This window comes from Pristiophorus japonicus, unplaced genomic scaffold (assembly GCF_044704955.1).
Source record: "Pristiophorus japonicus isolate sPriJap1 unplaced genomic scaffold, sPriJap1.hap1 HAP1_SCAFFOLD_29, whole genome shotgun sequence".
In the NCBI taxonomy this organism is placed as follows: domain Eukaryota; kingdom Metazoa; phylum Chordata; class Chondrichthyes; family Pristiophoridae; genus Pristiophorus; species Pristiophorus japonicus.
Window position 1 is genome coordinate 5998067 of NW_027252668.1, and position 21828 is coordinate 6019894.

General features: G+C 44.8%; 1 long non-coding RNA gene across 1 annotated transcript; it reads left to right on the forward strand.

Moving 5' to 3' along the window:
* Positions 1–715: 715 nt before the first annotated feature.
* LOC139248283 (uncharacterized) lies at positions 716–18279 on the forward strand. Its single transcript, XR_011591037.1, has 3 exons — positions 716–804; positions 2437–2525; positions 18045–18279. It is a non-coding gene; the product is annotated as an uncharacterized lncRNA (long non-coding RNA).
* The last annotated feature ends 3549 nt before the right edge of the window (positions 18280–21828 follow it).

Sequence of the window (21828 nt, forward strand, 5' to 3'; positions counted from 1 at the left end):
TCAAACATGATTTCCCTTTCATAAAACCATGCTGACCCTGTTTGATTGAATCATGCTTTTCCAAATGTCCTGCTACTGCTTTCTTAATAATGGACTCCAGCATTTTCACAACAACAGATGTTCGGCTAACTGGTCTATAGTTTCCTGCTTTTTGTTTGCCTCCTTTTTTGAACATTTGCAATTTTCCAATCTGCTAGGACCTCCCCAGAATCCAGGGAATTTTGGTAGGTTACAAACAATGCATCCACTATCTCTACAGCCACATTTCTTAAGACCACAGGATGTAAGCCATCAGGTCCAGGGGACCTGACCGCATTTAGTCCCATTATTTTACCGAGTACTACTTCATTAGTGACAGTGATTGTAATAAGTTCCTCCCTACCTATAACCTCTTGATTGTGCACTTCGGTATTACTCACAGTGAGAGTAATCACTTATCGTCCCTCCGATGTTTCTGCAGGATTGCTTTGTGAAGACGGGGCTCACGGAGAGAGAATAACCCTGCACGGAATGATCCCAAATTGAGCATCTCCAATCATTCTCTGTCCTTTCCCCCCAGGCCCAGTTCCTTTGTCAGATTCTGATAAAAGTAAATTGGGAAAGGTGCACTTTGATTTTTACAGGCTGAATTATTGCAGAGAGCTGCGCATGCGCGGCTCAGCCCCGCTCCCTGTGTCGATTCCCAGTGAGCAGAAGAGCGCATGCGCCCTCCCCTCCCCCAGTCTTGCCTGTGATCGCCATTCACTCAGTGAGCGGAAGAAGATGGTTTCAAACATCCCGGAATGGAGAGCCCGCGGCCCCGGGGTAAGGCAGCGAGCAGCAGCCTCCTTTCAGCAGCGCAGCGCAGCGCTTTGGGAGCGTGTCCGTAGATGGGCTCAGAGACCGGCACTGAGTCCGGGGAGAGTCGGGGGCTGTGTATATGGGGCGGAGTGGAGCAAGAACCAGTGTCAGTGCGTGGTGTGAGTGGGGGGGATGGAGAGGCCATTCTCGGGCTGTGTGTGGACAGTGTGTGTCCAGGGGGAAGGGAGACAGAATGGGCAGAATCTGCTGTTTAAAATCATTGCTGCTTTCTCTCTCCTAACCAGGAGTGAACGTTCCTGGTTTAGTTCCGTCGGGGGTTGTTTGTTTGTCAGAGGCAGAGTGGAGCAGGAACGAGTTCCGGAACATGGAGTGAGTGGGAGAAGGGAGAGGCTATTCTCGGGCTGTGTGTGGACAGTCTCTTACTTTCTACTTGAGGATAAAATGGTCCTCTGATGACTCTGGTTGTAAACAGTACTTACAGTAGCATCTCATTGTTCTCCGCAGGCCGTTGCACATGAACCAATGAACGTTACTTGGTAGAGTTTGATTGATGGCTCCTGCATAAGGATGACATTCGTTAATCGTTTGCACTTCAGTCCCCCGCTCCTGATCTTTGGGCCCCCTGTGCGGAGGGGAGCGGGCAGGTCGGAAGGCTTCCTCGTAGGACTGCTCCTGGGCATGGCCAAGGTAGCCATTAACCGGTCCAGGCCACGGGCAGCGGAGGGGGTGTTCAGCCCGACTGCCTGCCTCTCTTCTACGGTTATGTTCGTGCCAGGGTGTCCCTGGAGATGGAGCACGCGGTGTTCACCGGTACGCTCGTGGCCTTCCGTGAGAGATGGGCGCCAGAGGGACTGGAGTGCATCATCACCCCCGGGAACCAAATTTTAATTTGATCCATTTAATACCAAAGTTAAATTTGTCTGTTTTAATGTCCCTTTAATAAGGGGGCACTTGATTTATTGTTTTACTAAAATAGTTGTGTATACAGTGTGGGGTAACAGTGAAAGTAAATCACCTCGCTCTTTCAAATCATTGCTGCTTTCTTTCCCCAAATCAGTGGTGAATGTTCCTGATTCAGTCCCAGTCTCACCGTGTCTATTGTTCTTCGACAGTGAACAGTAGAAACACAGCCTGACGGTGAGGTTGTGAGGAGTGTCACAAAGTGTATCTATTGCAGACACCAGGTGAGGAGTGTGGGAGAAGACATTTCAAGCATCGGTTATTTTGTTTTGGTGCATTGAGTTGTCCAGAACCGTGTTGCTGGTGATCGAGAGCGTGTCGCTCCCTCAGATACATCAGGATCCGGACTCTGTGACATTCTGTTAACTGCACAGGCCCTCAACTCGGTTTCAAAAGTCTGAAACCAATTGTTGTACAGCCCAGGTACTATAGTTATATTCCAGGAAGAGATTCAGAATTTTACAAAGTAGTCCCATGGGAGTGGGAGATATAAACCTGAACTGTTTCAATTGGGTGGTCCTATTCATGGACCAGTGCTGTTTGTATCGTGGTTTCCCCTCTCCAGATACTTTACTTTATTATAAACAAACATGTTAATTATAACTTTACTTTTTATATTCTCCCACTCACCTGTCCATATCATAACTAATAATGTTCTCGTATTATTATTCTCAGTGAGAAGTACTTCACTGAGCCTGAATAAATGTGATCTTTCCTCCACCCGGAACACAAGGAACAGTGCTGTCAGCTCCTTCTCACTCACAGTAAGTATATTATCACTTACAGAGCACAGAGACACAAAACTGGTCTCAATCCTATTGTCATAGGCAGCAGAAGCTGTCAGTCCCACAGTGATCCGAATTTCCAGAGTTACATTATGAATCCCACAGTCACTTGGAGCAGTACAATAAGATGTTGTTTCAAAGTCCAAACATATCGCACTGAGAGACAGATCCATTTTCACTCACTTACTCACAAACACAGGAACAGATAGACACTGACACAGTGTCAATCCACACTGCTGGCATACACGGACTGTCAACCAGTGCAGGCAGCTCCTTCTCACACACAGTAAGTACGATATCACTCACAGAGCGCAGAGACACAGAACTGGCTTCAATCCTATTATCACAGGCAGCAGAAGCAGTCAGTCCCACAGTAATCCACAGTACAAGAGTTACATTGTGAATCTTACAAGGAGCAGTAGAATCAGACGCTGTTTCACCATTGAAACAGATCAAACTGACATGTAGATTAAACACCCGCACTCACTTGCCAGAAACTGGCAGGTAGAGAATAAAACACACAATCACATTCCTTAATATATAAGTTAGAAAGTAAAAACCATACTCTCATATCAGAAGCTGATGGGTACAGAGCAAAAGCAATAATCACGTATCAGGAAAGGAGAGATTCAGTATTAAACCATCTCGAATATACCAGAAAATGACAGGTGCAGAATAAAACCCACACTCCCATACCATAGACTGACAGATACAATCTACAACCCACACCCACATAGATGAAAGTGACACGCACAGAGTAAACTCCACACCAGAGAGTGACAGGTAGAGTGTAAATCCCAGAGTCACATGTCAGAAAACAGAGGTTAAAAAGTAAAACTGATACTTGCATTGCAGAATCTGACAGTTTCTGAGCTAAAGACATATTGCCATCTCATAAACTGGCAGATGCAGAGTGAAACCCACACACACCTATCAGAAAGGTAAAACCTTTACTCACATATCAGACAAATTCAGGTAGAACATAAAACAGATATTCACGTTCACATACCAGAGACGGGCAGATACAGAGTAAATCCCCGCTCATATAGCAGGAACTGACAGGTACAGTCTAAAACATACACCCAAATTGTAGGAGCTAATAGGTGCTGATTAAACCCAGACTAACACATCAGAAACTGAGAGGCACAGATTAAACCCCCACACACATACCTAAATCTGACATTTACAGAAATATACACAGACTCGCATATGAAAGACACATATAGTATAAAGCCCATATTCATGTATCATACATAAAAGCTGACAGTTACAAGTTAAACTACCACTCATAAGCCAGAAACTGATGGGTACAGATTAAACCAACACTCAATTATCAGAAACTGACAGGTTCAGAATAAAATCCACAATCACATACCAGAAACTGACCAGTACAGATTAAAACAATACTCATATACCAGAAACTGACAGGAACAGATTAAAACACACACTCAGATATAAGAAACTGACAGGTACAGAATAAACCCCACTCTCACATACCAGAAACTGACAAGTACAGATCATAACGCACATTCACATACAATAGACTGATAAGTACAGAGTAAAACACACCCTCATATATCAGAAACTGACTGGCAGAGATTAAGCACCACACTCATCTATTGAATCTCACATATCAGAAACTGACAGGTAAAATAAAACCTACACTTAGATACTGACAGATACAGAGTAAATGCCACATTCGTGTTCTAGCGAAAGATACATACAGTGTAAATTACTAAACCACTAACTTGAAATCAACAGGTGCAGAATAAAGTACCCAATCACATACCAGAAAGTGACATGTACAAAGTAAAACCCACACTCACCTAACAGATACTGACAGATAGAGTAAAGACCATCCTCACTTCCCAGTTATTGACTGGAACAGGGTTATAACGTCTCGCCCATACCTGAAACTGGCAGATACAAAGGAAAAGCAACTTCCAATTAAGCAGAAACTGGCAGTTATAGGGTAGGACACTCGCTAACATATCAGAACATAACAAGGAAAGAATAAAACCCAGACTCCCATAACAGATACAGAGAAAAGCATATATGCACTTACCAGAGACAGACAGATACAGTGTGAACTCACACTCACATACCAGAGACAGATAGATACAGAATGAAACTCCCACTCACACCAGAGACAGATAGGTACAGAATGAACTCACACTCACATACCAGAGACAGATAGATACAGAGTGAACTCACACTCACATACCAGAGACAGATAGATACAGAGTGAACTCACACTCGCATACCTGAGACATATGGATACAGAGTGAAACTCTCACTCACATACCGGAGACAGATAGATACAGAATGAACTCACACTCACATACCAGAGACAGATAGATACAGAGTGAAACTCACACTCACATACCAGAGACAGATAGGTAGAGAATGAACTCACACTCACATACCAGAGACAAATAGGTACAGAATGAACTCACACTCACATACCAGAGACAGATAGATACAGAATGAAACTCCCACTCACACCAGAGACAGATAGGTACAGAATGAACTCACACTCACATACCAGAGACAGATAGATACAGAGTGAAACTCACACTCACATACCAGAGACAGATAGATAGAGAGTGAACTCTCACTCACAAACCAGAGACAGATAGACACAGAGTGAAACTCACACTCACATACCAGAGACAGATAGATACAGTGTGGACTCCCACTCACATACCAGAGACAAATAGGTACAGAATGAACTCACACTCACATACCAGAGACCGATAGATACAGAATGAAACTCTCACTCACATACCAGAGACAGATAGGTACATAGTGAACTCCCACTCAATACCAGAGACAGATAGATACAGTGTGAACTCACACTCACATACCAGAGACAGATGGATACAGTGTGAACTCACACTCACATACCAGAGACATGTAGGTGCGGAATGAACTCACACTCATAAGAACATAAGCAATCGGAGCAGGAGTTGGCCATTTGAGGAACAGGATAAAGCTTCATTTGGAAAGACAGGGATTAATCAAGGACAATCAGCATGGATTTGTTCAGGGAAGATCATGTCTGACTAACTTGATTGAATTTTTCGAGGAGGTAACCAGGAGGATCGATGAGGGCAGTGCATGTGATGTAGTGTATATGGATTTTAGCAAAGCTTTTGATAAGGTCCAACATGGCCAACTGGTCACGAAAGTAAAAGCCGATGGGATGCAGGGCAAAGTGGCAAGTTGGATCCAAAATTGGCTCAGAGGCAGAAAGCGAAGGGTAATGGTTGATAGGTGTTTTTGTCACTGGAAGGATGTATCCAGTGGGGTTCCGAGGGGCTCAATGCTGGGTCCCTTGCTTTTTGTGGTATAGATCAATGACTTGGACTGGAATGTTGTGGGTATGATTAAGAAGTTTGCAGCTGACAGTAAAATAGGCTGTGTGGTTGATAATGAAAAAGAAAGCTGTGGATTGCAGGAAGATATCAATGTACTGGTCAGGTGGGTGGAGCAGTGCCAAATGGATTCAATCCAGAGAGGTTTGAGGTCATGCATTTGGGGAGGGCTAACAAGGCAAGGGAATACACATTAAATGGTACGCCACTGAAAAGTGTAGAGGAACAAAGGGACCTTGGAGTACATGTCCACGGATCCCTGAAGGTATCAGGCCAGGTAGATAAGGTGGTTAAGAAGGCATGTGGAATACTTGCCTGTATTAGTCGAGGCATAGAATACAAGAGCCAAGGAGGTTATGCTTGAACTGTATAAAACACTGGTTAGGCCACAGCTGGAGTACTGTGTGTAGTTCTGGTCACCACATTACAGTAAGGTGTGATGGCACTGGAAAGGGTGCAGAGGAGATTTAAAAGAATGTTGCCTGGACTGGAGAATATTGGCAATGAGGAAAGATTGGAGAGAGGAGGCTGAGGAGAGACCTGATTGAGGTGTATAAAATTCTGAGGGTTCTGGATAGAGTGGAAAGGAAGGACTTGTTTCTCTTGGCAGAGGGGTCAACAACCAGGGGACATAGATTTAATGTAATTGGGGGGAGGTTCAGAGGAGATACGAGGGGAAATGTCTTCACCCAGCGAGTAGTGGGGGTCTGGAACACACTGCCCGAAAGGGTGGTAGAGGCAGAAACCCTCACGACATTTAATACTTGGATGTGCACTTAAAGTGTCGTATCCTTCAGGGCTAGGGACCAAGAGCTGGAAAATGGGATTAGGCAGGATAGCTCTTGATCGGCCGGCACGGACGCAATGGGCCAAAATGGCCTCCTTCCATGCTGTAAATTTCTATGATTCTATGATTTGCCCCTCGAGCCTGCTCCGCCATTGAATTAGATCATGGCTGATCTTCTACCTCAAATCCTGTTGCCCGCACTAGCCCCATATCCCTTGGTTCCCTTAATATCAAACAAAATGTCAATCTCAGTCTTGAATACACTCATCACCTGAGCATCCACATCCCTCTGGGGTAGAGCATTCCAAAGATTCACAACCCTCTCAGTGAAGACATTTCCCCTCATCTAAGATCTAAATGGCTGAGCCCTTATTGTGAGTCTAACACTCCTAGTTCTGGACTGTCCATCCAGTGGAAGCAGCCTCTCAGCATTTACCCTGTCAATCCCCCTCAGGGTCTTATATGTTTCAATAAGATCACCTCTCATTCTTCTCATCTCCAAGTGTATAGACCTACACCTTTCACCTTCCTAAGTGCTTGCTGTACCTACATGTTAACTTTCAATGTTTCGCGTACAACGGCACTCAACTCCCCCTGAATTGCAACATTTTCTAATCTCTCAGGTTTTAAACAATATTCTGGTTTTCTATTCATATAAAGTAAAACCTCCACTCATACCAGAAACTGGCAGATATAGAGGAATACCCACACTCACATCTCAGAGGCTGACAGATACAGAGTAATACCCACACTCGCGTACCAGAAAATGAGAGGTACCAGAAAATGAGAGTTACAGAATAAAGCCCACAAATGTAATTCCAGAGACAGACAGGTACAGAGTAAAACCCACATTCTCATTTCAGACACTGACAGGTACATAATAAAACCCACATTCACAGACCAGAAAGAGAAGATACTGGAAAAAAATAACACACACAAAGCAGGGACTGACGGGTAAAGACTAAAACCCACACTCACGTAAACCCCTCTCTTCCACAGCAGAAATTGACAGGTAGAAAGGAAAACCCACACTCATGTAGTGGTAAATGAATGGTACAGAGTAAAACTCACTCACACATCAGAAACTGACAGGTACAGAGTGGAACCCACATTCACAAACTAGAAACTGACAGTTACAGCGTAAAACCCACTCTCACTTTTCACAACCTGACAGTTAGAGTAAAACACAGATTCGCATATCAGAAACTGACAGGTAGATTAAGTCCCACATTCGCAAACAGAAATTGATACATACAGTGTAAGCCACACACCCACTTCGCTGAAATCAGCTGGTACATAATAAAATGCGCACTCACACACCAGAACTGGTGCAGAGTGAAACTCACTCACATACCAGAGACAGATAGATACAGAGTGAAACTCACACACTCTGTGTTGTACCATTAATTTATAAAAGGACGATAGCAGAATGAATAAATCGACTAAATTAACGCTGTGGTTTTCCTCTTAAAAGAGCCGTTGATTTTTTAATGCTTTTTCCTGTGTTGTGAATTTATTTGCAATGGTCACTGCCTTTGTCCCATTCCGACACGCCGTGCTTGGCCAGCTCCCCGGGCAGCACCAGACTCACAGTGGTCTGGGTGTGTACACAATCCACAACAGCCAACTATTGGAGGTTGGTGCCATCTCCTGGCTGCCAGCCAGTAGTGCAACAAGATAACCATTCATCAGTAACTGTTTTAAGCTGGAGACAAATAACCTGAACACCTTGTTTACGTTCAGATTACAATGATTGCAGTTAGTCCTGACTAAAGCTCCAAAGACCCATGGTGAGTGGTCTGTCAATACAGAGGTTTACATGTTAAACTTAGTGTGATGGTGCTATAGTGCTGAGCATAGCTGCCTTCCCAGGGGTTGACTCAGGTTTCATTCTTGGCCAGCACAAACAGGCTCCATTTAATACAGTTTATGTCACCATGTCGCAGCTTAGAAGCGAACACGAGTGCCTTCCAGAAAATGCCATTTCTCTAACATTTACAAAGCACATTCATCATCCATTTATTTATCACATAAAATTGAGGTTTCATTCATTTTTGGTGATAACTATTGTTTAATCTATCGGGGACTGAAGAAAAAGTAACTGGGGTGAGGACTCAGTCCAGACTTTAAACTAATAAATGGGGTGAGGGCTCGGTCCAAGCAAGATTACTATTCAGAGTGACCATTTGTAATTGGAGGGAAGGTGTCCCAGCACCGTGCTTATATTCTGATTAAAATGATTGCACAGCAATTTATTTGTCCCGCTGAAGACCCGCAAGAAGCAGTTTGTCTGCAAATACAAAATGACTGATGTGTGGGCGATGGTGGTATAGTGCTGAGCATAGCTGCCTTTCAAGCAGTTGACCCGGGTTCGATTCTTGGCCATCTCAACCGAGGTACTTTTAATATCCGTCGCAGGTCAGAACTGAATTATGGGATCTTGCAGCAGGATTTTACAACAAGACAATTGTCAATCCCATTTGTAAATTAAAATTGACAAAATTAAACTAAAAGGGACTTCAAACTAATAAATGAGTACTCCGTGAAAAACTATAGTAAAAATGGTAGTTAAATGTCCAAAAAATGGGTGAAGAGCAGAGTTCGGGTCCCAAACAGTGCCAAGGATACTCCAATTGAAGATAATAGTAAAACAACGAATGTAGTTACAGCAGCAGTGACAGATAAGAAAGGTGTTGAATTAAACGGTATGAGATAGGCGGCATCAATTCTCAATTAAGCAGAAACTGTCATGTACAGAGGAAGACCCACACTCACATTTCAGAACCTGGCAGATAAATAGAGAAAATCCCACCCTCACACACCAGAGACAGATATATACCGGGAAAATCCGACCCTCACATACCAGACAGATATATACATAGAAAATCCCACCCTCACATACCAGAGACAGATATATACAGAGAAAATCTCACCCTCACACACCAGAGACAGATATATACAGGGAAAAGCCCACCCTCAGATACCAGAGACAGGTATATACAGGGAAAATCCCACCCTCACGTACCAGTGACAGATATGTACAGGGAACATCCCACCATCACATACCAGAGACAGATATATACAGAGAAAATCTCACCCTCACACACCAGAGACAGATATATACAGAGAAAATACCGCACTCACAAACCAGACAGATACACACATAGAAAATCCCACCCTCACATACCAGAGACCGATTAAATACAGAGAAAATTCCACCCTCACATATCGGAGACCGATATATACAGGGAAAATCCCACCCTCACATACCGGAGATTGTATATATATATATACAGAGAAAATCCGACCCTCACACACCAGAGACCGGTATATACAGAGAAAATCCCTCCCTCACATACCAGAGACAGATATATACAGGGAAAATCCAACCCTCACATACCAGAGATTGATATGTACAGGGAAAATCCCACCCACAAATACCGGAGACTGTATATATATATATATATATATAAACAGGGAAAATCCAACCCTCACACCAGAGACAGATATATACAGGGAAACTCCCTCCCTCACACACCAGAGACAGAACTATACAGGGAAAATCCCAGCCTCACACACTAGACAGATATATACAGAGAAAATCTCACCCTTGCACCAGATATAGATATATACAGGGAAAATCTCACCATCACATACCAGAGACAGATATGCACAGAGAAAATCCCACCCTCACATACCAGAGACCGGTCTCTACAGGGAAAATCCCACCCTCACACACCAGAGACAGATATATACAGGGAAAATCCCACCCTCACACGCCAGAGACAGATATATACAGGGAAAATCCCACCCTCACACACCAGAGACAGATATGCACAAAGAAAATCTCACCCTCACATGCCAGAGACAGGTAGAAACAGGAAAAATCCCACCCTCACACACCAGACAGATACATACAGAGAAAATCCCATCTTCACACACCAGAGACAGAATTATACAGGGAAAATCCCACCCACACAGACCAGAGACAGTTATATACAGGGAAAATCCCACCCACACAGACCAGAGACAGATATATACAGGGAAAATTCCACCCTCACATACCAGAGACCGATATATACAGGGAAAATCCCACTCTCACATTCCGGAGACTGTATATATACAGGGAAAATCTACCTTCACACACCAGAGACAGATATATACAGGAAAAATCCCGCCCTCACATACCGGAGACAGATCTATACAGGGAAAATCCCACCATCACACACCAGAGACAGATATACACAGGGAAAATTCCATCCTCACATACCAGAGACATATATATTGAGGGAAAATCCATCCTCACACACCAGAGCCAGATATATACAAGGAAAATCCCATACTCACATACCAGAGACAGATATATACAGAGAAAATCTGACCCTCACATACTAGACAGATATATACAGAGAAAATCCCACCCTCACACCAGAGACCGATATATACAGGGAAAATCCTACCCTCACACACCAGAGACAGATATATACAGGGAAAATCCCACCCTCACACACCAGAGACCGATTATATACAGGGAAAATCCCACCCTCACACACCAGAGACAGATATATACAGAGAAAATCCCACCCTCACACACCAGCGACAGATATATACAGGGAAAATCCCACCCTCACGTACCAGTGACAGATATATACAAGGAAAATCCCACCCTCACACACCAGAGACAGATACATATATAGAGAAAATCCCACTCTCTCACACCAGAGACAGATATAGACATAGAAAATACCAACCTCACACACCAGAGACAGATATATACAGGGAAAATCCCACCCTCACATAGCAGAGACAGAACTATACAGGGAAAATCCCACCCTCACACACGAGAGACAGATATATACAGGGAACATCACACCATCACATACCAGAGACAGATATATTCAGGGGAAAATCCATCCTCACACACCAGAGCCAGATATATACAAGGAAAATCCCACACTCACATACCAGAGACAGATAATTACAGCGAAAATCTGACCCTCCCATGCTAGACAGATATATACAGAGAAAATCCCACCCTCTCATACCAGCGACAGGTATTTCAAGGGAAAATCCCACCCTCACACACCAGAGACAGAAATATGCAGGGAACATCACACCATCACATACCAGAGACAGATATATTCAGGGGAAAATCCATCCTCACACACCAGAGCCAGATATATACAGGGAAAATCCCACCCTCAAATACCAGAGACAGATATATACAGAATAAAATCCCACCCTCACACACCATAAACAGATATATACAGGGAAAATTCCACCCTCACATACCAGAGACAGGTATTTCAAGGGAAAATCCTACCCTCACACACCAGAGACAGAAATATGCAGGGAAAATCCCACCCTCACACACAATGACCGATTATATACAGGGAAAATCCCACCCTCACACACCAGAGACAGATATATACAGGGAAAATTCCACCCTCACATACCAGAGACAGATATATAGAGAAAAAATCCCACCCTCACACACCAGACAGATATATACAGAGAAAATCCCGGCCTCACAAACCAGAGACAGATATATACATAGAAAATCCCACCCTCACATACCAAAGAATGAAATATACAGGGAAAATCCCACCCTCACACCAGAGACAGGTGTATACAGTGAAAATCCCATCATCACACACCAGAGACAGATCCATACAGGACAAATCCCACCATCACATACCAGAGACAGATATAAGCATGGAAAATCCCACCCTCACGCACCAGATACCGATTCTATACAGAGAAATTCCCTCCCTCACACACCAGAGACAGATATATACAGAGAAAATCCCACCCTCACAAACCAGAGACAGAATATATTCAGGGAAAATCCCACCCTCAAATACCGGAGACTGCATATCTACAGGGAAAATCTCACCCTCACACACCAGAGACAGATATATAGAGGGAAAATCCCACCCTCACACACCAGAGACAGATATATACAGGGAAAATCCCAGCCTCACATACCAGAGACAGATATATACAGGGAAAATTCCACCCTCACATACCAGAGACAGATATATACAGGGAAAATTCCACCCTCACATACCAGAGACAGATATATACAGAGAAAATCTCACCCTCACACACCAGAGACAGATCTCTACAGGGAAAAGCACACCCTCACACACCAGAGAAAGGTATAGACAGAGAAAATCCCACCCTCACATACCAGTGACAGATATGTACAGGGAACATCCCAACTTCACATAGCAGAGACAGATATATAGAGAATAAATCCCACCCTTACACACCAGCCAGATATATACAGAGAAAATCCCGCACTCACAAACCAGACAGATATGCACATAGAAAATCCCACCCTCACATAGCAGAGACCGATTATATACAGAAAAAATTCCACCCTCACATATCGGAGACCGATATATACAGGGGAAATCCCACCCTCACATACCGGAGACTATATATGCAGAGTAAATCTCACCCTCACACACCAGAGACAGGTATATACAGAGAAAATCCCTCCCTCACATACCAGAGACAGATATATACAGTGGAAATCCCACCCTCACACACCAGAGACTGATATATACAGGACAAATCCAACCCTCACATACCAGAGACAGATATAAGCATGCAAAATCCCACCCTCACACACCAGAGACAGATATATACAGAGAAAATCCCACCCTCACATACCAGAGACAGATATATACAGGGAAAATCCCACCCTCACATACCAGACAGATATATACAGAGATAATCCCGCCCTCACAAACCAGACAGATATATACATAGAAAATCCCACCCTCACATACCAGATACCGATTATATACAGAGAAAATCCCACCCTCACATACCAGATACCAATTATATACAGAGAAAATCCCATCTTCACACACCAGAGACAGAATTACACAGGGAAAATCCCACCCACACAGACCAGAGACAGATATATACAGGGAAAATCACACCCACACAGACCAGAGACCGATATATACAAGGAAAATGCCACTCTCACATTCCGGAGACTGTATATATATATAAGGAAAATCTACCTTCACACACCAGAGACAGATATATAAAGACAAAATCCCACCCTCGCATACCGGAGACAGACCAACACAGGGAAAATCCCACCCTCACATATCGGAGACAGATCTATACAGGGAAAATCCCACCATCACACACCAGAGACAGATATACACAGGGAAAATTCCATCCTCATATACCAGACAGATATATTGAGGGAAAATCCCACCCTCACATACCAGAGACAGATATATACAGAGAAAATCCGAACCTCACACACTAGACAGATATATACAGAGAAAATCTCACCCTTGCACCAGAGATAGATATATACAGGGAAAATCTCACCATCACATACCAGAGACAGATATGCACAGAGAAAATCCCACCCTCACATACCAGAGACAGGTCTCTACAGGGAAAATCCCACCCTCACATGCCAGAGACAGGTAGAAAGAGGAAAAATCCCACCCTCACATGCCAGAGACAGGTAGAAACAGGGAATATCCCACCCTCACACACCAGACAGATATATAGAGAGAAAATCCCGCCCTCATAAACCAGACAGATATATACATAGAAAATCCCACCCTCACATACCAGATACCGATTATATACAGAGAAAATCCCATCTTCACACACCAGAGACAGAATTATACAGGGAAAATCCCACCCACACAGACCAGAAACAGATATATACAGGGAAAATTCCACCTTCGCATACCGGAGACAGACCAATACAGGGAAAATCCCACCCTCACATACCGGAGACAGATCTATACAGGGAAAATCCCACCATCACACACCAGAGACAGATATACACAGGGAAAATTCCATCCTCACATACCAGAGACAGATATATTGAGGGAAAATCCCACCCTCACATACCAGAGACAGATATATACAGAGAAAATCCGAACCTCACAAACTAGACAGATATATACAGAGAAAATCTCATCCTTGCACCAGAGATAGATATATACAGGGAAAATCTCACCATCACATACCAGAGACAGATATGCACAGAGAAAATCCCACCCTCACATACCAGAGACAGGTCTCTACAGGGAAAATCCCACCCTCACACACCAGAGACAGATATATACAGGGTAAATCCCACCCTCACACGCCAGAGACAGATATATACAGGGAAAATCCCACCCTCACACACCAGAGACAGATATGCACAAAGAAAATCCCACAATCACCTGCCAGAGACAGGTAGAAACAGGGAAAATCCCACCTTCACACACCAGACAGATATATGCAGAGAAAATCCCATCCTCACACACCAGAGACAGATTATATGCAGGGAAAATCCCACCCTCACACACCAGAGACAGATTTATACGGGGAAAATCCCACCCACACAGACCAAGACAGATATGCACAGAGAAAATCCCACCTTCAAATAACAGAGACAGATATATACAGAGAAAATCCCACCCTCACATACCAGAGACAGATATATACAGGGAAAATCCCACCCTCACATACCAGACAGATATATACAGAGAAAATCCCGCCCTCACAAACCAGACAGATATATACATAGAAAATCCCACCCTCACATACCAGATACCGATTATATACAGAGAAAATCCCATCTTCACACACCAGAGACAGAATCATACAGGGAAAATCCCACCCACACAGACCAGAGACAGATATATACAGGGAAAATCACACCCACACAGACCAGAGACAGATATATACAGGGAAAATTCCACCCTCACATACCAGAGACCGATATATACAGGGAAAATCCCACTCTCACATTCCGGAGACTGTATATAGACAGGGAAAATCTACCTTCACACACCAGAGACAGATATATACAGACAAAATCCCACCCTCGCATACCGGAGACAGACCAATACAGGGAAAATCCCACCCTCACATACCGAAGACAGATCTATACAGGGAAAATCCCACCATCACACACCAGAGACAGATATACACAGGGAAAATTCCATCCTCACAAACTAGACAGATATATACAGAGAAAATCTCACCCTTGCACCAGAGATAGATATATACAGGGAAAATCTCACCATCACATACCAGAGACAGATATGCACAGAGAAAATCCCACCCTCACATACCAGAGACAGGTCTCTACAGGGAAAATCCCACCCTCACACACCAGTGACAGATATATACAGGGGAAATTCCACCCTCACAGACCAGAGACAGATATTTTCAAGGAAAATCCACCCTCACACATCAGAGACAGATTTATACAGGGAAAATCCCACCCACACAGACCAAGACACAGATATTTCCAGAGAATATCCCACCCTGACACACCAGAGACAGATATATACAGGGAAAATCCCACTCTCACACACCAGAGACAGATATATACAGGGAAAATCCCACCCTCACACACCAGAGACAGATATATTCAGGGAAAATCCCACCATCACACACCAGAAACAGATATACAGAAACACAGAAAATAGGTGCAGGAGTAGGCCATTCGGCCATTCGAGCCTGCACCACCATTCAATGAGTTCATGGCTGAACATGTAACCTCAGTACCCCATTCCTGCTTTCTCGCCATACCCCTTAATCCCCCGAGTAGTAAGGACTATATCTAACTCCTTTTTGAATATATTTAGTGAATTGGCCTCAACAACTTTCTGTGGTAGAGAATTCCACAGGTTCACCACTCTCTGGGTGAAGAAGTTTCTCCTCATCTCAGTCCTAAATGGATTACTCCTTATCCTTGGACTGTGACCCCTGGTTCTGGATTTCCCCAACATTAGGAACATTCTTTCTGCATCTAACCTGTTCAAACCCGTCAGAATTTTAAACGTTTCTATGAGATCCCCTCTCATTCTTCTGAACTCCAGTGAATACAAGCCCAGTTGATCCAGTCTTTCTTGATATGCCAGTCCCGCCATCTCGGGAATCAGTCTGGTGAACCTTCGCTGCACTCCCTCAATAGCAAGAATGTCCTTCCTCAAGTTAGGACAAATCCCACCCTCACATACCAGAGACAGATATATACAGGGAAAATCCCACCCTCACATACCAGAGACAGATATATACAGGGAAACACTCATACTCACACACAAAATGCTGACAGGTACAAAGTGAAACCCGCATTCCCCTCCCAGAAACTGACAAATTCAGGGTAAAGACTTTGTAGCAGAAGTTGACAGAAAGCGAGGAAATCCGACAGGTACAGATTATACCCAACACTCACCAGAAATGACAGATGCAGATTAAATCCCACTCTCACATCCCTGAAAGTGACAGGTACAGATTATACTCTACTCTCATATACCAGCCACAGATTGGCAGGTACAGATGAAATCCCATCCTCACATACCAAGGCCAGAAAAATAAAGAAAAGTCCACCCTTACATACCAGAAAATGATAGAAACAGAATAAAACCCATATTCACACACCAGAATCTGACAGGTACAGATTTTGATTAAACCCACACTCACATACCAGAAATGACAGGTACAGATTAATCCCTACACTCACATACCAGAAATGACAGGTACAGATGAACCCTACACTCACATACCTGAAACTAACAGGTACAGATTAAATCCCACACTCATATACCAGAGACAGACAGTTACAGAATAACCCCACACTCACAAAGTGGAAACTGATGGGTACAGATTTAACACAACATTTGTATACCAGAAACAACCAGGTAGAGACTAAATCTAACACTCACACACCTGAAACAAAGAGGTACCGAATATCCCCCACACTCACTGACAGATTCAGAATAAGCATTACACTCACATACTTGGGCAGAAAGGTACAGAATAAACCCCACACTTACATATCAGAACCTGCCAGGTACAGATGAAACCCAACTCTCACATACCAGAATCAGACAGATGCAGATTAAACTCCACACTCGCATACTTGCACTCTGTTTACTGTAATTATTTCCTGAACAAATATATTTGAGAATTTTTACACTTCCAGCTGTAGATTTAGTTTTGAATTCTCATATATCAGTTTCATTGTCCGGTTCCACCTTAGCGTCGCTGGAATTTTCCGCCAACTACAAATACGGTCCCTAGTCGCTGTTTCCCTTTGCTCTCAAACACGTTCATTTACACCGCCTGCCGAATTAAGAACTTGTTTAGGGGCTGAGACTCAGATTTCAGTTTCACATTCTCTCTCGCAAGCCCTTTTCAAGTTTATTTTTCAATTTCTGTCGCGGGTCAGTCCGTTTATTCAGCCGACACTCCCCGCAGTGTAACAACCCAGAATGGGAGTTCTTACAGAGACCAGAACCGGGGCAGTTTGAACACTCTGTCCCTCTTCTCTTTTCACAGAAGGACTCCCAGTTCTGGGCTCACTCCCGCCTTTGCAGGGGATCGATCGATAATCTGTGAAACCCGACTTTTACAAAGATTGAGTTGGAATGTGTCCCGTTACAGAATCGGTGGGGATTGATTCCCGCCCATTAGACAGTTTGAAATAGTACCCGAATTTAATCCTGATCGTAACAGCCTGGAACTTGCAAGGGGAATATGTAAAAGACAAAATTAATTAAAACATGTTGGGAAATCTTTGACTAATGGTGAATTTATATTAACAATCCGCTATTTTAAAATTTCTTGGGATTTTTGAATTAAAAATCGATATTCTGACTGTTGGAGACAGTAGTTTCCGCCCTACTTTCATTGGTGGGCTAAACAGACTGTGATTGGTCACCTGAAAAGACCAATGAAATTCACCACCGAGCTACCAATCACAAATTCGTTCCCTGCATTCCTCCAGAAGGTACAAGAAAGGCAGATGTGGGAGGAGTTTCTCATTCTTTCTCTGAACGTGTGGATTGCGGAAATGTCTGGGAGAGGAAAAAGCGGCGGTAAAGTTCGGGCCAAGGCCAAGTCTCGCTCCTCGCGGGCCGGACTACAGTTCCCTGTGGGCCGTGTTCACAGAATCTGCGAAAGGGGAACTACGCTGAGCGTGTGGGTGCCGGAGCCCCGGTCTACATGGCTGCTGTGCTAGAAACATAGAAAATAGGTGCAGGAGTAGGCCATTCGGCCCTTCTAGCCTGCACCGCCATTCAATGAGTTCATGGCTGAACATTCAACTTCAGTACCCCATTCCTGCTCGAGTATCTGACCGCTGAAATCCTGGAGCTGGCCGGTAACGCGGCCCGCGACAACAAGAAGACCCGCATAATCCCCAGACACCTGCAGCTGGCCATCCGCAACGACGAGGAGCTCAACAAGCTGCTGGGAAAGGTGACCATCGCTCAGGGCGGGGTGCTGCCCAATATCCAGGCTGTGCTGCTGCCCAAGAAAACCGCCAGTGCGCCCAAGAGCAAGTAAAGCGGACAGGATTTAATCTAATAACCCAAAGGCTCTTTTCAGAGCCACCCACACTATCTGTGAAAGGGCTGCTTTCTGTTCTGTGGAACACAATTGTCCCTGGTCGAATTTAATACAAAACAGACGGAAGCTGAACGTGAGACCGCTAGTCATTGAACATGTTGGGACAGCCGTATATGAACCGGATGATAAGAGCCGAGTATAAAGGAATGAGCGGTTGATGGGCTCACTGACTTTAATAGAGTTAATAATTCCACAGGGAGAAATATATACATTTGAACACATTGATCCATGCGGACTTTTACCCTTTTTTTTAAATTTGCGTACAGAAGGATGGAATTGCAGCTCATGGTTAATTTAAAATATTACAAATAGTATCCGAACTGTGCCCGCATTAAGAGTTGGGTTAAAGGTGAGATACAGATTACATGCAGCTCGTCCCCTCTCTGGATTCTATTACGGTCTGTGCAATGGGATCAATTCACTATCAGATCTCCCACTTATAGTTACCGCCCCACATTGGGCGGGTGCAGTCGGTATACTGGGCATGTGACTCGCATTGATACCTGGATCAAAGTCGCACCGTCAGATAATCACAGCCTGCACTACATAAAGCCCCAGTTACAGTAACACTACAAGACGTGCAGGGTGTGTACACGGGACAGTTTGCCTGGAGGCGATCGCAGCCCTTTCCTTTGCTGATTTGGTGGCTCTGAAAAGAGCCGTTGTTGCACTTGGTGCGAAAGCTTGAAGCGCGGGCAGGGGGAGTCTAGGCGCGCTCCCCGCGGATGCGGCGGGCCAGCTGGATATCTTTGGGCATGATGGTGACTCGTTTGGCGTGGATGGCGCACAGGTTGGTGTCCTCAAAGAGCCCCACCAGGTAAGCCTCGCTGGCCTCCTGCAGGGCCATGACGGCCGAGCTCTGGAAGCGCAGGTCGGTCTTGAAGTCCTGAGCGATCTCCCGCACCAGGCGCTGGAAGGGCAGCTTGCGGATCAGCAGCTCGGTGGATTTCTGGTAGCGGCGGATCTCCCTCAGAGCCACGGTGCCGGGTCTGTAGCGATGAGGCTTCTTCACTCCGCCCGTGGCCGGAGCACTCTTCCGGGCTGCTTTAGTCGCCAGCTGTTTGCGAGGAGCTTTCCCTCCGGTCGATTTGCGCGCTGTCTGCTTGGTCCTGGCCATTTTCTGAACGGATCTCAGTATAATCTGGGACACAAGGTCTGAGAATGGTCCTTTTAAAGTGTCTATCAGGGCCCGCCCCTGGGCTGTGATTGGTCATAACCGCCAATCATGTTTCAACCAATCACCGAGAGCGAAAGGGAAGGGCGGGGATTACTGGGTCATGATTGACTGAAATGAAACTGACAAGTTCCTCAATTTCAAACAGCCCGCCAATTTCAGAGTCTCAACGAACAGAGATTAAAGAAACTCTAATTTCCCGCCAGCAATTTAAGAATCCGGCTCTTTATAACCTCGATGGTGCCCCATTATAAATCACCAATCCCATTCTCTTCAACATTCCGGTTTGAATTCTGTCCCATTCCCTGATGGGTCTGTAGCGGGCGGGAATAATTCCCCGGTCACTGCATCCTGTAAACACAAAGTCCCGCATCGATCCCGCCAGTGCCGTCCCGTTTCACCGATTCTCACACAAAGCTAACAACATAACAGGATTATCTGTGAGGGGAGACTGTGTATCCCCGCCCGCTGATTGTGACCGGAACACCCGGAGTTTCTGATCTCATATTAAACTATTGTTCTCAAATATTTAATAATTCCCATATTCCTAAAGCGACTACACTGCAAAAGTACTTTATTGGCTTTGAGAAGTCCGATGGCCGTGTAAGGCGCTACATAACTCGGCGTGTTACTTTCCATTAAATAAATAACTAAAATAATTTCCCACCCAAATTGTCCACACACCCATCCCCAGGTCACTGCTCTCTCTGTGAGGAGGTGGGTGGCTCTTAAAAGAGCCTTTGTGTTGTGCTGGGTAGTAAGGGTGGAGTTGTTCAGCCGCCGAATCCATAGAGAGTGCGGCCCTGGCGTTTGAGAGCGTACACCACATCCATGGCAGTAACCGTCTTGCGCTTGGCGTGCTCGGTGTAGGTGACGGCGTCCCTGATGACATTCTCCAGGAAAACCTTCAGCACCCCACGAGTCTCCTCGTAGATCAGGCCCGAGATCCGCTTGACACCGCCACGGCGAGCCAGGCGGCGGATGGCGGGTTTGGTGATGCCCTGGATGTTATCACGGAGCACTTTACGGTGCCGCTTGGCTCCGCCTTTGCCCAGTCCTTTACCTCCTTTACCTCGTCCAGACATGATGATTCTTCACTCAAACTGTCACTGAATGAGGAAGCAATCCTCCTGGCTCCTTTTTTATAGAGCCGGCCCCGACCTGACTGGGAAAGCGCAGAGTAAGAGAGGCGGGAAGGGGAGGAGACAGATTGAGAGATTAAACAGAGACAGAGCAGAGCGCCGCCTCTGATCTTCCAGCTCCACCTCCAGCTTTCTGCAACCGCCAATTTCAAATTGTTTTCTCCACAATACAACCGATACACAGCGTTCCGCACAAACCCTTACAGACTCGGAATTCATATTCAAAGCTTCCAGGAACCAGAAGCTTTTAAATAAGGTCCTGGTACAATTAACAATCAGGAATATTCCCGCCTATATAGTCCGTTCCCTGTCAATCTCAGACCTTATTCCATCTCCTCTCACAGACAGGTTCAGCAGTTTACAAACACCTTATTCCAGCTGATTTGGAGAATCTGGA